Genomic DNA, 12,735 nt, shown 5'->3' with positions numbered 1-12,735 from the left:
GCTGGGAAATTAATATTATTATTATTATTATATTATATAATATATATATATATATATATATATATATATATATATATATATATATATAATAATAATAATAATAATATTAATTTCCCAGCCTTGCAGAGTGCGGATTAAGTGGTAATAATAGTGGTAATAATTAATAGTGGTAATAATAATAATAATAATTATATATATATATATATAATTATTATTATTATACAGGATTTATATAGTGCCGACAGTTTACGCAGCGCTTTACAATATAAAAAAGGAGACAACACAGTTATAATACAATAAAATACGAGAGGGTTAAGAGGGCCCTGCTCAGAAGAGCTTACAATCTAATAATTCATCAAACCCGCCGATGGACCAAAGCCGGCGGACAATCCGGTCGTGTGTGGGCTTCCCCCGGACTTTCAGCGGACTTTTCCAGCCGCAAATCTGACGGACTTTAGATTTTGGAACTTGCTTCAAATCTTTACGTCGTAACTCCGCCGGACCCAGAAATCCGCTCGTCTGTATGCTAGTCTGACGGACAAAAACCGACGCCAGGGCAGCTATTGGCTACTGGCTATCGACTTCCTTATTTTAGTCCGGTGCACGTCATCACGTACGAATCCGTCAGACTTTTGTGTGATCGTATGTAGGCAAGTCCGTTCGTTAGAAAGTCTGCCGCAAGTCCGCTGCAAGTCCGTCGAAAGTCTGTCGGACGGGCTGTCGGACTTTTGTAGCCGAAAAGTCCGACTGTGTGTACGCGGCATAATACCTAATGGTGCTAATGTAGAAACGAATGTGAAAAAGTTGCGCTAAATTAAATGTTTCCCTATACAAAAAATAATAAAAACCAACAAACATGCAAAAATCAAAAGGACACCCCCAGATCAGGAGAGCGCCCTAAGCTCCTTCAGGTGATAGGTACATAAATAAATGGTGAAATCAACACTATAGCAACAACTGAAATCAATCACGTAAAAAATCGATTAATAAATAAATAGATAGACGGCAGGATCCGCTCGTCTGTAGGCTACGCCCCTTTGAATTCACCGCCGCGCCATCGCGTGCGCGCGCCGCCAGTGCCCGTCGCGAGCTCTGCGAGTCCGAACCGCGGGTCCCGCGGACTCGATGTCCACGGGGGGTACCCACGATCGTCTCACGGAGAGGAAGAACGGGGAGATGCTGATGTAAACAAGCGTCTCCCCGTTCTGACTAATGACACTGATCACAGCTCCCCATGATTTGGAGCGGTGATCAGTGATGTGTCACACACAGCCCCTCCCCCCCCCCCACAGTTAGAATCACTCCCTAGGACACACTTAACCCCTACAGCGCCACCTAGGGGTTAACCCCTTCACTGCCAGTGTCATTTTTACAGTAATCAGCGCAATTTTGTAGCACTGATCGCTGTAAAAATGACAATGGTCCCAAAAATGTGTCAAAATTGTCCGACGTGTCCGCTATAATGATCGCCGCCATTACTAGTAAAAAAAAAAAAATTATTAATGAAAATGCCATAAAACTATCCCCTATTTTGTAGACGCTATAACTTTTGCGCAAACCAATCAATATATGCTTATTGCAATTTGTTTTTACCAAAAATATGTAGAAGAATACATATCGGCCTAAACTGAGGAAAAAAAATGTTTTTTTATATATTTTTTTGGGGGATATTTATTATAGCAAAAAGTAAAAAATGTGTTTCTTTTTTCAAAATTGTCGCTCTATTTTTGTTTATACAAAAAAATAAAAACCGCAGAGGTGATCAAATACCACCAAAAGAAAGCTCTATTTGTGGGGAAAAAAAGGACATCAATTTTGTTTGGGAGCCACGTCGCACGACTGCGCAATTGTCAGTTAAAGTGACACAGTGCCGAACTGCAAAAAAGTGCTCTGGTCTTCGGCCAGCAAAATGGTCCGGGGCTGAAGTGGTTAAGGAGGAAAAAGAGATACAAAACAGACAAGCCAATGTCAGCAAAATCACATAGTATTATCAGGGCTGCTTTCAGAAATCACGGGGGGGAGTCCCATACAACCTACCTGAACGCCCCCCTCTTTCCTGGCCGAAAGTGACTGAGGACATAGATTTATCAGTCCCTTTCTTTGCAGCCTCAGCAGCACGGATTAACCACCTCCATACCGGGCCTATTTTGGCACTTCTCTCCTACATGTAAAAATCATAATTTTTTTTTCCTAAAACAATTACTCAGAACCCCTGAACATTATATATATATATTTTTTTAGCAGACACCCTAGGGCAGTGATGGCAAACCTTGGCACCCCAGATGTTTTGAAACTACAGTGCGGACGGAAAGTATTCAGACCCCCTTAAATTTTTCACTCTTTGTTATATTGCAGCCATTTGCTAAAATCATTTAAGTTCATTTTTTTTCCTCATTAATGTACACACAGCACCCCATATTGTACACACAGCACCCCATATTGACAGAAAAACACAGAATTGTTGACGTTTTTGCAAATTTATTAAAAAAGAAAAACTGAAATATCACATGGTCCTAAGTATTCAGACCCTTTGCTGTGACACTCCTATATATAACTCAGGTGCTGTCCATTTCTTCTGATCATCCTTGAGATGGTTCTACACCTTCATTTGAGTCCAGCTGTGTTTGATTATACTGATTGGACGTGATTAGGAAAGCCACACACCTGTCTATATAAGACCTTACAGCTCACAGTGCATGTCAGAGCAAATGAGAATCATGAGGTCAAAGGAACTGCCTGAAGAGCTCAGAGACAGAATTGTGGCAAGGCACAGATCTAGCCAGGGTTACAAAAACAATTTCTGCTGCACTTAAGGTTCCTAAGAGCACAGTGGCCTCCATAATCCTTAAATGGAAGATGTTTGGGACGACCAGAACCCTTCCTAGAGCTGGCCGTCTGAGCTATTGGGGGAGAAGAGCCTTGGTGAGAGAGGTAAAGAAAAACCCAAAGATCACTGTGGCTGAGCTCCAGAGATGCAGTCGGGAGATGGGAGAAGGTTGTAGAAAGTCAACCATCACTGCAGCCCTCCACCAGTCGGGGTTTTATGGCAGAGTGGCCCGACGGAAGCCTCTCCTCAGTGCAAGACACATGAAAGCCCGCATGGAGTTTACCAAAAAACACCTGAAGGACTCCAAGATGGTGAGAAATAAGATTCTCTGGTCTGATGAGACCAAGATAGAACTTTTTGGCCTTAATTCTAAGCGGTATGTGTGAAGAAAACCAGGCACTGCTCATCACCTGTCCAATACAGTCCCAACAGTGAAGCATGGTGGTGGCAGCATCATGCTGTGGGGGTGTTTTTCAGCTGCAGGGACAGGATGACTGGTTGCAATCGAGGGAAAGATGAATGCGGCCAAGTACAGGGATATCCTGGACGAAAAACCTTCTCCAGAGTGCTCAGGACCTCAGACTGGGCTGAAGGTTTACCTTCCAACAAGACAATGACCCTAAGTACACAGCTAAAATAACGAAGGAGTGGCTTCACAACAACTCCGTGACTGTTCTTGAATGGCCCAGCCAGAGCCCTGACTTAAACCCAATTGAGCATCTCTTGAGAGACCTAAAAATGGCCGTCCACCAACGTTCACCATCCAACCTGACAGAACTGGAGAGGATCTGCAAGGAGGAATGGCAGAGGATCCCCAAATCCAGGTGTGAAAAACTTGTAGCATCTTTCCCAAAAAGACTCATGGCTGTATTATATCAAAAGGGGCTTCTACTAAATACTGAGCAAAGGGTCTGAATACTTAGGACCATGTGATATTTCAGTTTTTCTTTTTTAATAAATCTGCAAAAATGTCAACAATTCTGTGTTTTTCTGTCAATATGGGGTGCTGTGTGTACAATATGGGGTGCTGTGTGTACAATATGGGGGGCTGTGTGTACAATATGAGGTGCTGTGTGTACAATATGGGGTGCTGTGTGTACAATATGAGGTGCTGTGTGTACAATATGGGGTGCTGTGTGTACAATATGAGGTGCTGTGTGTACAATATGGGGTGCTGTGTGTACAATATGAGGTGCTGTGTGTACAATATGGGGTGCTGTGTGTACAATATGGGGGGCTGTGTGTACAATATGGGGGGCTGTGTGTACAATATGGGGTGCTGTGTGTACAATATGAGGTGCTGTGTGTACAATATGGGGTGCAGTGTGTACAATATGGGGTGCAGTGTGTACAATATGGGGGGCTGTGTGTACAATATGAGGTGCTGTGTGTACAATATGGGGGGCTGTGTGTACAATATGGGGTGCTGTGTGTACAATATGGGGTGCTGTGTGTACAATATGGGGGGCTGTGTGTACAATATGGGGTGCTGTGTGTACAATATGGGGTGCTGTGTGTACAATATGGGGTGCTGTGTGTACAATATGGGGTGCTGTGTATACAATATGGGGTGCTGTGTGTACAATATGGGGGGCTGTGTGTACAATATGGGGTGCTGTGTGTATAATATGGGGTGCTGTGTGTACATTAATGAGGAAAAAAATGAACTTAAATGATTTTAGCAAATGGCTGCAATATAACAAAAGAGTGAAAAATGTAAGGGGGTCTGAATACTTTCCGTCCCCACTGTATATTTCCCATGATGCTCAACTACACTGCTGAGTGCATAAGCATCATGGGAAATGTAGTTACAAAACATCTGGGGTGCCAAGGCTTGCCATCACTGCCCTAGGGAATAAAATGGCGGTCATTGCAACTTTTTATCTCGCACGGTATTTGCGCAACAATCTTTCAAGTTTAAAAAGATAACAAAACAGTAAAGTTAGCCCAATTGATGTTACGCCAAGTAAATAGATACCCAACATGTCACGCTTTAAAATTGCGCACACTCATGGAATGACGCCAAACTTCGGTACTTAAAAATCTCCATAGGCGACGCTTTAAAAAATTTTTAAAGGTTACATGTTTAGAGTTACAGAGGAGGTCTAGTGCTAGAATTGTTGCTTGCGCTCTAATGTATGCGGCGATACCTCACATGTGTGGTTTGAACAGCGTCTACATATGTGGGCGGGACTTACGTGTGCGTTCGCTTCTGAGCATGAGCTGCCGGGGACGGGGGCGTTTTAAATTTTTTTTACTTAATTTTTTTTAATTTTACATTTTTTTTTAACTTTTTTTTGGATCACTTTTATTCCTATTACAAGGAATGTAAACATCCCTTGTAATAGGAATCGTTCGTGACAGGTACTCTTTATGGAGAGATGCGAGGTCAATAATACCCCACATCTCTCCTCCAGGCTGGAAAGCATGAGATCGAGAAAAAAAAATCCACGATCTCATGCGGCTTACGTTTACATTCGTGGCCCGGACGTGACGTCATAACGTCGCGGCCGGGCCTTCGACGGTCATAGAGATGACTGGTGACCATCTGGTCACCGGAAATCTCTATGGTCGTCATCTAGCGGCGGCCGATTCTTTCTCCGGGCCCCCGATGGCATGGGAGAGCCCGGAGAAGCACCGTTTGGCGGCGGGAGGGGGGGGAAGGATGTCCCCTCCCGTTGCCTGTAAGAACGATCAAGTGGCGGAACTGCTGCTATGATCATTCTTATGGTGCACAGAACCGGCTTCAATGCACGTGGGTTCTGTGAACGATAGATGAGAAGAGGCTTACTCCCGAACCCAGCAACATTCCCTCCTAACAACAACGTGACCCTGTCTTTAATTAATTCATTTAAGTTAAAATCAGTTTTTTTTTTGCTAGAAAATTACTTAGAACCAAACATTATACATTTTTTTTCTAACACCTTAGAGAATAAAATGGCGGTCGTTGCAATACTTTCTGTCACACCAAATTTGCGCAGGTGTCTTAAAAGCGCACTTTTTTTTGGAAAAAATACACTTTTTTGAATTAAAAAAAGAAGACAACTGTAAAGTTAGCCCATTTTTTTTTATATTGTGAAAGATAATGTTATGCCGTGTAAATTGACACCCAACATGTTACGCTTCAAAATTGCGCCCGCTCGTGGAATGGTGACAAACTTTTACCCTTAAAAACCTCCATAGGTGACGTTTAAAAAAATTCTACAGGTTGCATGTTTTGAGTTACAGAGGAGGTCTAGGGCTAGAATTATTGCTCTCGCTCTACCGATCGCGGTCATACCTCACACGTGTGGTTTGAGCACCGTTTTCATATGCGGGCGCTACTCACGTATGTGTTCGCTTCTGCACGCGAGCTCGTCGGGACGGGGCGCATTTACATTTTTTTTTTTAATTTCTTATTTATTTTACCTTTTATTTTTACACTGTTTTTTTTTGTTTTTTTTTTAAATTGTCACTTTTATTCCTATTACAAGGGATGTAAACATCCCTTGTAATAGAAAAAAAGCATGACAGGACCTCTTAAATATGAGATCTGGGGTCAAAAATACCTAAGATTTCATATTTAGACTAAAATGCAATAAAAAAAAAAAATAAATAAAAAAATGTCATTTAAAAAAATTATTTTAAAAAAATGGCCCTTTAAGTGCTGTGGGCGGAAGTGACGTTTTGACGTCGCTTCCGCCCTGCAGTGGTATGGAGACTGGTGGGGGGCCGTCTTCTTCCCCTCAGTCGTCTCCATGCCCAGCAAGCAGTGTTAATTTAGTCGACTAAATTAATACTATTTTAGTCGACTAAAATTAAAAGCCATTTTAGCCAAAAGACTATGACTAAAACTAAATTGCAATTACTAAAATGTACTGGAGATTTAGTTGACTAAATACGACTAAAACTAAAACAATTGCATGAAGACTAAAACGGGACTAAAACTAAAATGCCATTTTAGTCCTAAGACTAAAATTAACACTGCCAGCAAGTGACCGGACCTCCGCCGCTGCCAACGGCTCCGGTAGCGGCGGAGGGCACCGGATCGCGGCGGGAGGGGGGGGCCTCTACCGCCGCCGATAAAAGTAATCTCGCTGCGAATCCGCCGTAGAGACCACTTTTATCTTGTAGCGGAGCCGCCCGCTGAAGAAGAGGATACCGGGTGGGTTGTGGCAGCTAGCTGCTGCCAGAACAACGATGTCCTCCTTCAAACAGCCGACGTAAAACTGCGGCGGGCGGTCCGTAAGTGGTTAAAAGCCTTATTGTTTTACCTTCCTTGTGTATGTAGGATCTTTTCGGGCATTTTTTTTCCAAAAAAAAAGTTCAGTTTCGTCCGTGTTAAATATCTGCTGCAGTAGCCACCCTTTTTTTTTTCCGATGATTTATTTTATCCAACTCCACCACAAATTTCTCAGCTGCTTCCACATCTTGCACTTGCAGCCTCTCCCCTCTGATCCTCCGATTATGGAGGTTGAATCTTCGACGGAACGTTTTCAAACCATCCATGGATTGCTGTAAATGTTTCAGTCGAATATTTCTTTGTTTCTCAAAAATACGGCGTTGCTTTGGTTTTGAATCGATAAAAGACTCGTTGGCGTTCTTTTTGTCTATTTGGTCGTCAATCCATACCGCCAGCAATTTCCCCCTTGTCACGAATGAGGCCTTTCCGCTGCCGCGTTATGATGGCTCGATATCCTGTCGATGCTTTTACTGCCTCTTTCACTCTATCCTCATCCTTTAGGATTGTTGAAATGGTAGAATGTGCAGGTTCCAATTCACTTTGCTATTTCTTTAACTTTGTTGCCAGCCTCATAGCCCTTAACCACTTCAGCCCCGGACCGTTTTGCTGGCCAAAGACCAGAGCACTTTTTGCGATTCGGCACTTGCGTCGCTTTAACTGACAATTGCGCGGTCGTGCGACTTGGCTCCCAAACAAAATCGACGTCCTTTTTTTTCCCCCACAAATCGCGCTTTCTTTTGGTGGTATTTGATCACCTCTGCGGTTTTTATTTTTTGCGCTATAAACAAAAATAGAGCGACAATTTAGAAAAAAACGCATAATTTTTTACTTTTTGCTATAATAAATATCCCCAAAACATATATATAAAAAAAATATTTTTTTCCTCAGTTTAGGCCGATATGTATTCTTCTACATATTTTTGGTAAAAAAAAAAAAAAAATCGCAATAAGCGTTTATTGATTGGTTTGCGCAAAAGTTATATCGTCTACAAAATAGGGGATAGTTTTATGGCATTTTTATTAATATTTTTTTTTTACTAGTAACGGCCGCGATCTGTGATTTTTATTGTGACTGCGACATTATGGCGGACACGTCGGACAATTTTGACACTTTTTTGGGACCATTGTCATTTTTACAGCGATCAGCGCTATAAAATTGCATTGATTACTGTAAAAATGACACTGGCAGTGAATGGGGTTAACCACTAGGGGGCTAGGGAGGGGTTAAGTGTGTCCTGGGGGAATGTTTCTAACTGTTAGGGGGGCGTGGCTACGAATGACACTTCACTGATCATAGCTCCCGATCACAGGGAGCTGTGATCAGTGTCCTGTCACTAGGCAGAACAGGGAGATGCTTGTTTACATTAGCATCTCCCCGTTCTTCAGCTCCGTGAGACGATCGCGGGTATCCCTGCGGCGATCGAGTCCGCGGGACCCACGATCCGACTCATGGAGCTCCTGGCAGGCTCGCGTGCACGTGACCACACGGCGGCAAATTCAAAGGGAAGTACCTGTACGCCCATTTGCCCAGCCGTGCCATTCTGCCGACGTAAATGTACATGCGGCGGTCGGCAAGTGGTTAATGATCTTATTTTTCATATCAAGATCAATAGAGTTTCTTTTTTTCTGCAGGTGCAAGCACGCTTTTTCTTTTTGCTGACATGGGGTGGGCAATACCTGTATACAGTACAAGCACACATTACATTACAGTACTGTGTACATAAGGACATAAAACAGTACAGAACGCTGGAAGGGGCATTTAGAAGAACAGAGTACAGTACAATGCATACCTGAAAAACAGCAGGCGGGGAGTGAGAACGAGGCTGATGCAGAGTGATGACATGGCGCCCCGCGCGCGGGTCGGGGGGAGCTGCTCGTAAGTCCGAGCGGTCGTTAAATGAGGAGTATCTGTATACTTACCTGCTCTGTGTAGTGGTTTTGCACAGAGCAGCCCGGATCCTCCTCTTCTCTGGCTCTCCTGGCCCCTCCCTCCTGCAGAGTGCCCCCAGAGAAAGCAGCTTGTCATGGGGGGGGGGGCACCTGAGCAGGCTTGCTCCCGAGCTACTGCTCTGTCTGTCCATTAATGTCCCCCTCTCTCTCCAACGGCACCTGCTGCCATCGCAGCCAATGAGGAGGGAGAGACCCCAGAGCCGAGGCTCTCATGCACATCGCTGGATCGAGATGGGGCTCAGGTAAGTATTAGGGGGGAAGAAGAAAAGTAACAGCGCTCTCTGCAAGGGCAACTTAATCCATACACCAGGTCCACTCACAGGTGCCGAGGCTCGATGTGTCCCAACACACTCCAATGCAACAGTAATAAGGAGAGCCGGCAAAACTGTAATCCTTGAAGTGACGTTTATTGGTACATCAGAGTGACAATAAAACAATAAAGCTGACGCGTTTCGGCAATAGCCTTAGTCGTAGCTATGACTAAGGCTATTGCCGAAACGTGTCAGCTTTATTGTCACTCTGATGTGCCAATAAACGTCACTTCAAGGATTACAGTTTTGCCGGCTCTCCTTATTACTAAGTATTAGGGGGGCTGCTGCACACAGAAGGTTTTCTTTTTTATCTCAATGCATAGAGTGCACTTCTTATGTTTTTTTTTTTTTTTTATAAAGGGGACCAAGTTATGTTTTTATAATACGTTTGGAATTTTTTGCTTGAGGTGTGGTATTTATTATTTATGATGGTTTAATAAAGTAGAACTTTGAAAATGATTAATTTAATTAAAAACCAATAAAAGTGCCGCAACCATTTTAATGCCAATGGTTCTGGTCCTTTGTCTTATTTATGTGTTGTTTTTTTATTTTTTTTTTATTGCTGGTTTTGCGGTGACGCCTGCAATCCCGCCTGCTCTTCCAGCAGCTAGCGTAGCTAGGTAGCCGGCGTGTCCTCAGAGTCAGGTCAGGTAGCGTGTAGAAGGTGAGCGGAGACTGGCTGGTAGAAGGTAAATGGAGTAGTCAAGCAGACCAGATCAGTAGGCAGGTAGTCAGATGCAAGAAAGCGGGTAGCAGTTTTAATTGGTGCCGGTGTTAGTGACAGGCGTGTGCGAGCACTTCCCCGCACCGGCGTGCTACCGCGCACAGACATCCGCCCCGATGTTCCATTCTGTGTACTGGCATGCCCCTCCTGACACCTATTTTCCTCTATTTTAGATCGGAAGCTCTCATGAGCAGGGCCCTCTTAAATCCTCTTGTATTGAATTGTACCTGCATTGTCTCCCTTTTGCTTTGTAAAGCACTACGCAAACTGTTGGCACCATATAAATCCTGTATTATCATAATATAACTCTTACCCCTTTTCAAAACACTGGTTCTGTGCCATTCTAAAAAATACAGTCCAGTTTCGCTCATTAATCAGCAGAAAAGGATGTTCTGGAATTGGAAAGAGTCAAGCAAAAGACAACAAAATTACTAAAGGGGTTGTAAACCCTCGTTTTTTTTTTTTTAATAAAAATAACAAACATGCCTAGACTTACTTGCTCTGTGCAATCGTTTTGCACAGCGCACCCCCGATCCTCTTCTTCTGGGATGCCCTGCCAGCGCTCCTGGCCCCTCCTCTTCATCGGGTGCCCCCACGGAAAGCCGCTTTCGAAACATAAGGAAAGCAGTTTTCAGTATTTCAGTTATTATTATTATACAGGATTTATACAGCGCCAACAGTTTACGCCGTGCTTTACAACATGAGGGCAGACAGAACACTTACAATACAAATCAATACAGGAGGGATCATGGGTGGATATGCAGCAGCAGGGACGGTCTTTTTATTTTTTTTACCACTGTCCAATCACCTGAAGGTGGAAGCATACTCCTTTTGACATGGATATGAAGATGCTCTGTGTCTCATGATGTATCATAAAGAAAACTATACACCCAGTTATACAACCAGCTGAGACACCAGCCACTTTACTGATATTGTAAGTACAAGCCTGCCATCTAGTGGCTAGTTTGGCTAACTACATTAGACCATGCCTAGGCATCCTAATTCAGCTTGTGACGGTGAGTTTGAGATTGCCCACTAGCAGGGCCACAGGCCAAGAGGTCGGCAAAAGCGGCAACTGCCTTCAGCAAGAGGGAAGCAGGGCCGTCTTTAAGGCAGGGCAGCTGCCCTGGGCCCTGTCATTGTTGTGTGGCCCAAAGCAGCTGCCTCATACTTGCCAACTATCCCGGTTTAAATTCCCTCGTCCCTTGAAGTTTTAGTCCTGTGCTGTGTCCCGATATCTCAGTGTGAAGTGCTGCTACTAATGCTGCCCAGCTCTGTCCTATTGTTGTGTACAGATGACTCACCTGCAGACCCGGTGTTTACATGTAAATATGTATTCATATGTAAATAGTGGCGGCATTACGTAAATAGCTGCAGCCGGTGATATTGATATGTACATAACGGTGGCATTCATATGTATATCATGCTCCCCTGCAGTGAGGAGATGATTTGCTGTAACCTCTAGCAACCAATCAGTGAGCAGTATTACTGTACAGTAATCTCTACCAACCAATTAACAAGCAGAAATCATTTGCTGTGACCTCTAGCAACTAATCAGTGAGCCGTAATGTGTGCTGCAACCTCTAGCAACCAGTCAGTAAGCAGTAATGATATGCTGTAACCGCTGGCAACCAATCGCAATTGCTGCCTGATCTAGTACAGTAAACTAATTTTAAGTCTAGCTGCTATTTGTTATACGTCTCAGAGCACACAAATCCCTGTTCTGCTCCGTGAGGAGTGACAGATCGTGTGTTCCTAATAGCTAGGAACCACGATCCATCACTTCCTCTAGTCAGTCCCCTCCCCCTTCAGTTAGAAACACGTAGCAGGGAACATAGTTAACCCCTTGATCGCCCCCTAGTGTTAATGCCTTCCCTGCCAGTGACATTTTTACAGTAATCAGTGCATTTTTATAGCACTGATAGCTGTATATTTGTCAATGGTCCCAAAAATGTGTCAAAAGTGTCCGATGTGTCTGCCATAATGTTGCAGTAGCAATAAAAATTGCAGATCGCCGCCATTACTAGTACAAAAAAATATATAATAATAAAAATGCTATAAATCTATCCCCTATTTTGTAGACGCTATAACTTTTGTGCAAACCAATCAATATACGCTTACTGCGATTTTTTTTTTTACCAAAAATATGTAGAAAAATGAGAAAAAAATAGCTTTTTTTTTTAAAAAAAAAAAGAGGATATTTCTTATAGCAAAAAGTACAAAATATTGTGTTTTTTTCAAAATTGTCGCTCTTTTTTTGTTTATAGCGCAAAAAATAAATACCGCAGAGGTGATCAAATACCACCAGAGGAAAGCTCTATTTGTGGAAAAAAAAGGACACCAATTTTGTTTGGGTGCAACGTCGCACGACCGCGCAATTGTCAGTTAAAGCAACGCAGCGCCAAATTGCAAAAAATGGCCTGGTCATTGAGCAGCCAAATCTTCCGGGGCTTGAAGTGGTTAAATAAGGAGACCCGTGTCACTTCTGGTGAATGAATGGTCAGGGACAGGAACCTGCTTGAGAGGGAGAGGGCAAAGAGAAGTCATTATGTGGTGTCACACTCTGCAGCATTTAGAAGAGGGTAAAGAGGACCGGTGACAGCATCATATCCAGTTAAAAAAAAAAAGACACTTGTAAAGCATCCATTGATTTCAGTGCGCTACAAAATGAGGAGCCAATAAACCAATAAATATCTTAATAG

General features: G+C 43.3%; 1 long non-coding RNA gene across 1 annotated transcript in view; it reads right to left on the bottom strand.

Annotated features, from left to right (window-relative positions):
- Positions 1-6,235: 6,235 nt before the first annotated feature.
- Positions 6,236-12,735, bottom strand: part of LOC141111788 (uncharacterized) — a 7,489-nt gene continuing 989 nt past the window's right edge. Inside the window, exons 2-4 of the long non-coding RNA XR_012236477.1 lie at positions 10,530-10,638; positions 10,347-10,425; positions 6,236-7,827 (exon numbers count right to left, since the gene is read on the bottom strand). This is a non-coding gene — a long non-coding RNA (uncharacterized lncRNA). The remainder of the gene's footprint in view (positions 7,828-10,346; positions 10,426-10,529; positions 10,639-12,735) is intronic.

Source organism: Aquarana catesbeiana, linkage group LG11 (genome assembly GCF_042186555.1).
Source record: "Aquarana catesbeiana isolate 2022-GZ linkage group LG11, ASM4218655v1, whole genome shotgun sequence".
Taxonomy (NCBI): Eukaryota; Metazoa; Chordata; class Amphibia; order Anura; family Ranidae; genus Aquarana; species Aquarana catesbeiana.
This window is presented reverse-complemented; position numbering and strand designations above follow the sequence as displayed.